Raw genomic sequence first — 7,856 nt, forward strand, 5'->3', positions numbered from 1 at the left:
TCCCCGACGTCCTTTGCATAGTGTAATAAATTTTTGCTGCCTCTCTCTGTATATGCAAGCATGTGTATAAGTTATGGATATGCACACTCACGTCGAGCTTACCAACTAGACTTCAACTCAATTCCTGGACGTTCTATCTCAGGGACGGGTAACTCGTATTGTAAACAGAGTAGTTTTAATGAGTATCTACATACAACAGCAAGTAAGGTAGCGAGAGAAGCTGAGCTTTCTGAGAGAGGCTGTTCCCCGTCACTGTTCTATCTGAATGATATAACGAAAGCAGAAAGTTTTATGAAGAGAAAGATTTTAGTAATTCATATTACTAAAACTTCTATCGAAACAAATATCGGTACTTCGCCATATAATATCTTGAGTTTCATTCAATTGAATATGGAAATCCTGCAGTTATGCTCATGGCTTTGGTAAACTATTGTGTATTCATTCAGACAAATGTAGTTCATGCATAAATAATCTTCATACTCCAATTTTTAAATGATGGTCCTTTTAATAACAGTCAGTGAGTGCTTTAATCATGTGTTAATGGTGAAAGTAAATCACATTGGTATGGTTTAACTATAGAATCAGTTACCGTAGAAATGGGTAAAGTCAACCAGTGGGTGTAAAATCAATCATTTGCGATTTTTATTGAAAATTATATATTTTCTCAGTTACTTGTCAAAATTTTGTTATGCTGAATCATTGGCTTACATTGTAAATGTAAGCGAGAGGGACAACAAAAAGCCTGCGAATGCCAACAGTGGGAACACAGTGTAATTACCGTTGAAGTGAAAATTGTTATTCTCAACTTTTTCTCTTAAATGAAAACAAAGTCTTACAAACTCTAAATTATAGTAGCAGTGAAAGGAGACAGGAAGTATTACGTAAGTACTTTTAGTTGAGATTTTATCCTGAAATAATGGTTTTGCAGTTAGTAAATGTTAGTATTGAAACTTATTATTTTAAGAAAACTTGTACCTTTGTAGGGTTGGGCCTGTACTACGACTCTCGGATAAAGTTCTAGTTTAAACTTATCCGGCAGATGGCATATTTATCCGGAAGTTGGGTTGTAATTGCGTACTACGACTTTTGGTTATGTGCAATCTGGAGGCTAAACTTCCAGATTAGCAATCCGGGAGGCAGAGTAGCAGATAGGCGTTATCCGGAGGTTGGAACTCGGTGTTGAAATCAAGATGGCTGCACGTCGTACAGCTGGTGATTTGAAGGATCAATTTAATTTTGATACTGATTCTGATGATGAGTTCTGGAGCAGATGCTTCGTTATATCAGAACAGCAAAACGAATTAGGCTGCGTCCAAATAATTTTGAAGAGTGGGATGACGAGAAATTTTTTAGACAGTTTGGAATAACGAAACCTACTACATGAAATCAATTATCAACTGAAACAAGACACAGCTCGTAAGTACACAGTTAATAATAAGCTACACTATTTCGGTAGGTATTACATCAATATTTTGTATATAATAGCACTATAATAATTTTTTTTGAAGTACAGTAACCTGTAATACAGTAGAAGTGAGGTTAGAATGTTGCTTCATGCAGGTGTTCTGTTGCCCTTACAAGGTATGAAGGTGATTGATATAATAATATAGGGCAACCTACAATAATAACAGTTTCAAAATACTTTTATATAAAAAATAATAACAGTATATAATATATCAAAATCCTTTATATGGTAAACTACCATTTCTTCACAATTGCGTTACCATTTTATGATACAAATGTATTCACATATTTGGCTTCTAGTCAAGTCATATGTACCATAAACGAAAGAAAAATTGAGTGCCGACACCAATTTCCCAAATAAAGGTGGAAAGTTGCTGTGAAAGTGGAGTGCGGTGGAGAGGTACGGGTAGGCGGGATTGCTCTATCGAGATAGAAGGGTAGGCGGCAGGGAAGGGCAGCACATTCATTTCATTACTGTGTTTCCTTACTAATTAAAGGGAAAAGACAAGTTTTCGTAAGATCGAATTAGTGGCAGTTAGGTTAGTATGATTTGCATATATTTACAATTGTCTAAAAAAAAAAAAATGTCAAAACTGCATCCAAACCTCTCTTCCAGGCTATCCTGTAGGGAGTCCTTGCCTTCTTTTGGTAACGCTATTGTAAAGATTTACCTGTAAAGGTGTAACCAAATCTGATTGTTTATACATTTTTCCAGAAATAATGCCTTACCTCCAATGGACCAACTACTACTGGTATTGAGATTCTATGCCACTGGGAGAACATTGACAACAGTAGGAGATTTTTGTGGGGTCCACGAAGTTACAGCAGGAACTGTTGTCAATCGAGCTAGTGCTGCACTTGCTGCTTGGTTTAATTGAAGTGATGACTTTTAATGCTTCATTGGGAGTAGTTTTATTTGCTCCAGTAATTAAGTGCAAGGCTTGTTTTTTTTCCACCCCAAGGGATTCTGTCTCTCTTTTTGATGCTGTTACGAATACTTCTGAATAGTATTTTAATACAGGTTTTATGTATATATTATAGGGCTTGATTAAAGTTTTCCTAGAACTGTTTCATTTTGTGTCTGCTAGTTGTTTAGTCAACTCTCCGAAGATAGACTGGAATACCAATAAGGCATCACTCATGAGACAACTGTCAGGAGATAATGTGGTAGGGTGGCAAGTTCCCTTCTCCTTCCTTGCATATATAGCTCACCAGTAGGAGTAGACCTAACATATTTCACTAATCAGACTTAAGATATGCTTGCTATACACAGTATTATTATTTAACAAACTGTAACAGTTTATTGAATTTTAGACGTGACAGTTTTTCTTCATTTCCTGAAAGTTTTGGAATTGGCATTTATGTTTTGCAAAGGAGCTGTTTCATTCACGCTAGGCCTAGTGATTCATGTATGCAAACATATTCATATTTTTAAATATATTTTATTGCTTGGATCCCTCACAGTGATGTCTTAACAGGCTAAGATGATTCAAACACAAAGGTTTGATAAATACATTTTAAAAATTATGACCAGGTACACTGTAGGCTATTTAAAACAATAAAAATGCACTGTATCTGCAATTCAAATTTATTTTACATAAGCAAAATATGGTAAAACAACATTTTTCATGAGGCACATTAATTGAAGCGTCAGCTGGAACAACGTTATAAGTTATATTTGGTAAAATTTAGAGGAGCTGCAAAAATGTGTATATGCGTACAACTTTGTTCTTATGAGGGTAGCAAACTTTTGAGTGGACAAATTTCACGTACTGCATTGATGGACAGTTGCAAGCCAAGGAGTATAGCAAGGTAACATGACATACAACATTATTACACGGAAACACACCGAATGAAAATTTTGTAACTTACAACGTTGTTCCAGCTGACGCTTCAATTGTATTCAGGTACTCTGTGAATGTGTACTTAAAACAAGAGAGATGCACTATAGCTGCAATTAAATTTAAAATTTATTTATTTATTTTGTGTGAACAAAACACGACATTTTTCAGGAGATACAATAAGCATAATCATTTATTACATCCACTGTCTCATTATATATGCTATGGTACATGTCATATTTACAAATTAATAATATACAGGCTAATACATAAGAGTACACAGTAACTGTAATTAAACACAACACAAATACATATGAAAATACACAAAACTTGGAAAACTGTGGCAGAGCCAACTTCAGCTATAAGCCCCATTTGTTAGAGATCTGCACGGGCCATAATTCTTAGGCCCGGCCCATCTCGGCCTGATCTGAACCAGACCCGAACCCAACCAGAAACCTTAGATTAGCTAATAATTATCACCTGACTCGAACCTAATCCTGAAGACTAGCAGATAAAGCAGAGGCCAGAGACCACAGGGATCAAGAACAGCTGCAAGAGATTATCACTCCATTAGAAGGATGAGAAGAAGTAATCTCCCAGTCATCCAGGTCAAACAAATCTGGTCAACAAAATTAAACATATTTTTTGTTAAAACATAAAGAATGGGTGATTATTGTAGCATTTACTTTCTGCCATTAATTGAAGATGTCCTTGTAGATAGACCACCCATTAAAGAGGAGGAAAAAGTAATGTAAAAACTCCAAATCTTACTTTTGATATTCCAAACCCTATCTCTTCGCAAACATGAGGATATGACTTACTTTTATTTCAAATCATTCTATGTTATAATGTTAGCATCCAACTTTCAACTAATGTATTTTTTAAAGAAATCACTGTAATAGTACTGAAGTTCATGAATTTCTAACATCTCAAGTAAAATTAAGTCAACATTAAACTTACAGTTCACAGATGGAGAAAGATTTTTCAATGTGGCTAATGCATTCCTCAGAGGCTTGCTTTTTCTTTCTTTCTTTTTGTTTTTAAGCACCCTTGGGGTGTAACTCGATCAGCTATTATCCCATTATCAGCTGAAATATTTAAGAGAGGGATATATGCTTATATTCAGACCTTTCTGGGTTTAGCCTACACTACCTACACTGAATAAACCAGTAATTTCACTTAAAACTTACTTTCATTACACTGCGTAAATACCCGTACAGTGGAAGACCTTCATCTGCTGCACCAGCTGACTCTGTAATATTTTAAGAGTGGAATTAATTCTTAAGATATTTAATTCTGAAGAAAGATGATGTTTTATCATAAATGTGTGGACACTTCAAAGTCAGCAGCTGTAAGAGTATTGTATTTTCTAACGTGCTATTGATCCAAACTCATTTTTAACAATAAGAAAGTGAAGCTGCAATAAAAAAGAGAGAGAGAAAACCAAATAGTTCTATTGTAAATAGAGTGTAGTCAGTTTCTGTTTTACCTTATGAAGAAATATTTTTCAGTTTTTCTGTACACAAGAAATCATTCACAAGTTTCAAAGTGAGAATCCTCACGGTAAAATTGAAATACAACTTAACATAATGTGGCCTAATCTAATTACAAACCCATTACAGAGAAATCTCAAAATAAATTCTTCAGTTTAGTGTACTTTCTATTTTTAGGCTTACATTTATAAATTTCAAATTCCCACTCAACTCCCACATAATATTATAATACAATGATGTTTAATTTTTAAGACATCCATTTCTTGTGACCATTTCATCATTATGTACAATTTATATTTTAACATTTTTTTTTTTAACTTTTGCATCTAATTTATCTACTGCTTGCTGCAGATTTCATATAGTACGGTATGTGTGTTAGTTTTATTTTCAACATGTTGGCTGAAAATGTGTTTACATGTTACAGCTATTTCGGATTGGAAAAGTAAGCATCATACGTAGAATGTGAAAGAACGTTTTGTAGTATAAATCAAATTACCTGGAGATATTGTTGGGATGTCCAGTTTCACTTCAAAAACTAAAGAATCGCACTGTGAACCTGAATGGTACTGTAAGTAAAAAAGAAATAATAGTATTATAATGTAATACCGACATTAAATTAAATTTGTATAACAATTTTCAAGAATCTAATATTTTATTTTTATCTCTAAAGCTCATCATCTCTTCTTCTGACTCTTAATTCCTTACACACTAACCTCATTCGTGTTATTAGCTGCACTGGTATCAGTGGAACTTTGTTTAGTTACTACTTCGGCTGTAACAAAAGTAAGTAAGTAAATAAATAAATGAGTGAATGAGTGAATAAATAAATGAGTGAATGAATAAATAAATAAATAAAAATAATTCAAACTTGTGTTATACAATTTCCTCTGCTTATTATGTAATAATTGTATAAATTAACATATAAGTGAACTTATGCATTGAATATGAATAAAAATCACTGAGAAATCACTCAATTGATAGGAGAATTAAATCACTTACCTTGGCTAAGTTTGGATTTGGTTTTGCTTCAGTTGGAGGGGCTCCAATTGTTTGTAGCCTGCATTGTCTCTCTGCAGCAGCAATTTTCTTTGTGTTCTTTTCCAAGAATTCAAATTTGCTTCTCATCTGTTTTCAGGTCCTTGTATTTGTGCTGATGTTACTATATTCTTCCCATGCTTCATTCTATATTACTAAAAAGGAAGTAAAACTAAGTTAATTCCATATGCAACCTACAACATTAGAAAATATACTGTATTTCTCTTTTTCCCTTATCTAAGTTTCTATACCTAAATAAGCAAGAGCTTTTACTGGACGATTGACAGTACAATATCAAACATATGACTATACTGTACATAGAAACTTTGGAAAAAACTTAATATCTTCTGTTTCTGTGTTATTTTACGAGGTGTTGAATGTGCATTACAGTGAGTGATTATAGTCGAACTGGTAGCAGCAACAGATATTGCATTTTAGTGGAAACGTCTCTCCACCTCATGCTGTTCTTTTAAAAAATAATGTTAGGCCCTATCTGTGATCGAATGGTATTATAGGCCTAATACAAAATATCCGTCCATTTACTAACAGTAAAATACGTAGGCCTAACATGCTGAAATATTGGTAATTTGCTAGGAACAGTGTACCTTGCTGTACTAATGTTGGTTAGAAATCCCAGGCCAAAAACATCATTCATTATTATCAGTATCAGTGAACTTTTCTTTTTAAACGAGTTACTGTGCCTTCGACCCATGATTTGAAGCCGTGAAGTACACTATTTCTAAAAAAAATTACCGAAATAGGCCCTATTCACTAATAATGTAGGCTATACAACAAACTGAAAGAACACTTAATATTAATTACAATACAAAAATAATTGCCACCTACACTTCTTGTGCAGTTACACATGAATAAAACAATGATTATGGAGAAAAACGCACTTTTGCTGGAACCCGCACCCGTCCTCTTTAGGCCTACTAATTAAAACCAAAATACTATCGTATTGTAGGAATTATTACTATTCGAAAAGAAACATAACCTTTAAAATCTTACCTTTTGCTTCCATGTAAAGTTTCTTCATACAGTATGTGTAATTTTCTGTTCTTCACTCTGTTATTTTCTTGGCTGGAGCTTCAGTATTATAATAAATAATAACAATAACGCTTACAATAAAACCTCAAAATAAATAGTACCATATAAACACGGAATATAAACATGAAATACGCGGGGAAAGGTATACCAACGCAATAAATTTCACTACATTTTCAGTAACTTCATTGCCAACGTAATAAAAATGTTACTATATCTTCCGGATAACAATCCTGCAGTTAAAATCCGCTGGTAGTACAGAACAAAATATTTAACTTCCAGATTGCTAAACTGGAGTATACGAATCTGGAGCTTTAACAGGCGATCGTAGTACAGGCCAGTCGATCATGCCATCGACCTACTCGAAACAGATAGGACCAGCAGGAAGAATAAATTGTTCACAGAAATACCTCCAACTTTAGGACCTGTACTACGACTGTCGGATAAAGTTCTGTTTAAATTTATCCGGCAGATGGCATATTTATCCGAAAGTTCGGTTGTAATCGCGTACTACGACTTTCTGTTATGTGCAATCTGGAGGCTAAACTTCCAGATTAGCAATCCGGAAGGCAGATTGTCAGATAGGCGTTATCCGAAGGTTGGAACTCGGTGTTGAAATCAAGATGGCTGCACGTCGTACAGCTGGTGATTTTATGGATCAATTTAACTTTGAGACTGATTCTGATGATGAAGTTCTGAAGCAGATGCTACGTGATGTCAGAAGAGCAAAACGAATTAGGCTGCGTCCAAATAATTTTGAAGAGTGGGATGACGAGATATTTTTGAGACGGATTCGAATAACGAAACCTACTACATGAAATCAATGATCAACTGAACATAACACAGATCGGTAAGTACACTGTCAATAATAAGCTACACTATATCGGTAGGTATTGCATTATTATATTGTGTAATAGCACTATAATAATTATTTTGAAATACAGTAACTTGTAATACAACAGAAGTGAGGTTAGAA

The 7,856-nt window shown here is 34.2% G+C and overlaps 2 long non-coding RNA genes across 3 annotated transcripts; one reads left to right on the forward strand and one right to left on the reverse strand.

Moving 5' to 3' along the window:
* Window positions 1–994: 994 nt before the first annotated feature.
* LOC138707974 (uncharacterized) lies at window positions 995–2,537 on the forward strand. Its single transcript, XR_011334506.1, has 2 exons — window positions 995–1,416; window positions 2,180–2,537. It is a non-coding gene; the product is annotated as an uncharacterized lncRNA (long non-coding RNA).
* A 1,071-nt stretch (window positions 2,538–3,608) lies between these two features.
* LOC138707973 (uncharacterized) lies at window positions 3,609–7,213 on the reverse strand. Of its 2 annotated transcripts, XR_011334505.1 has the most exons (7): window positions 6,845–7,213; window positions 5,798–5,988; window positions 5,512–5,570; window positions 5,295–5,364; window positions 4,496–4,557; window positions 4,266–4,393; window positions 3,609–3,924 (listed from the first exon to the last, which is right to left on the reverse strand). It is a non-coding gene; the product is annotated as an uncharacterized lncRNA (long non-coding RNA). The 2 variants fall into 2 exon arrangements; XR_011334504.1 differs by having other exon boundaries at window positions 5,798–7,213.
* Window positions 7,214–7,856: the final 643 nt, after the last annotated feature.

Source organism: Periplaneta americana, chromosome 10 (assembly GCF_040183065.1).
Source record: "Periplaneta americana isolate PAMFEO1 chromosome 10, P.americana_PAMFEO1_priV1, whole genome shotgun sequence".
NCBI lineage: Eukaryota > Metazoa > Arthropoda > Insecta > Blattodea > Blattidae > Periplaneta > Periplaneta americana.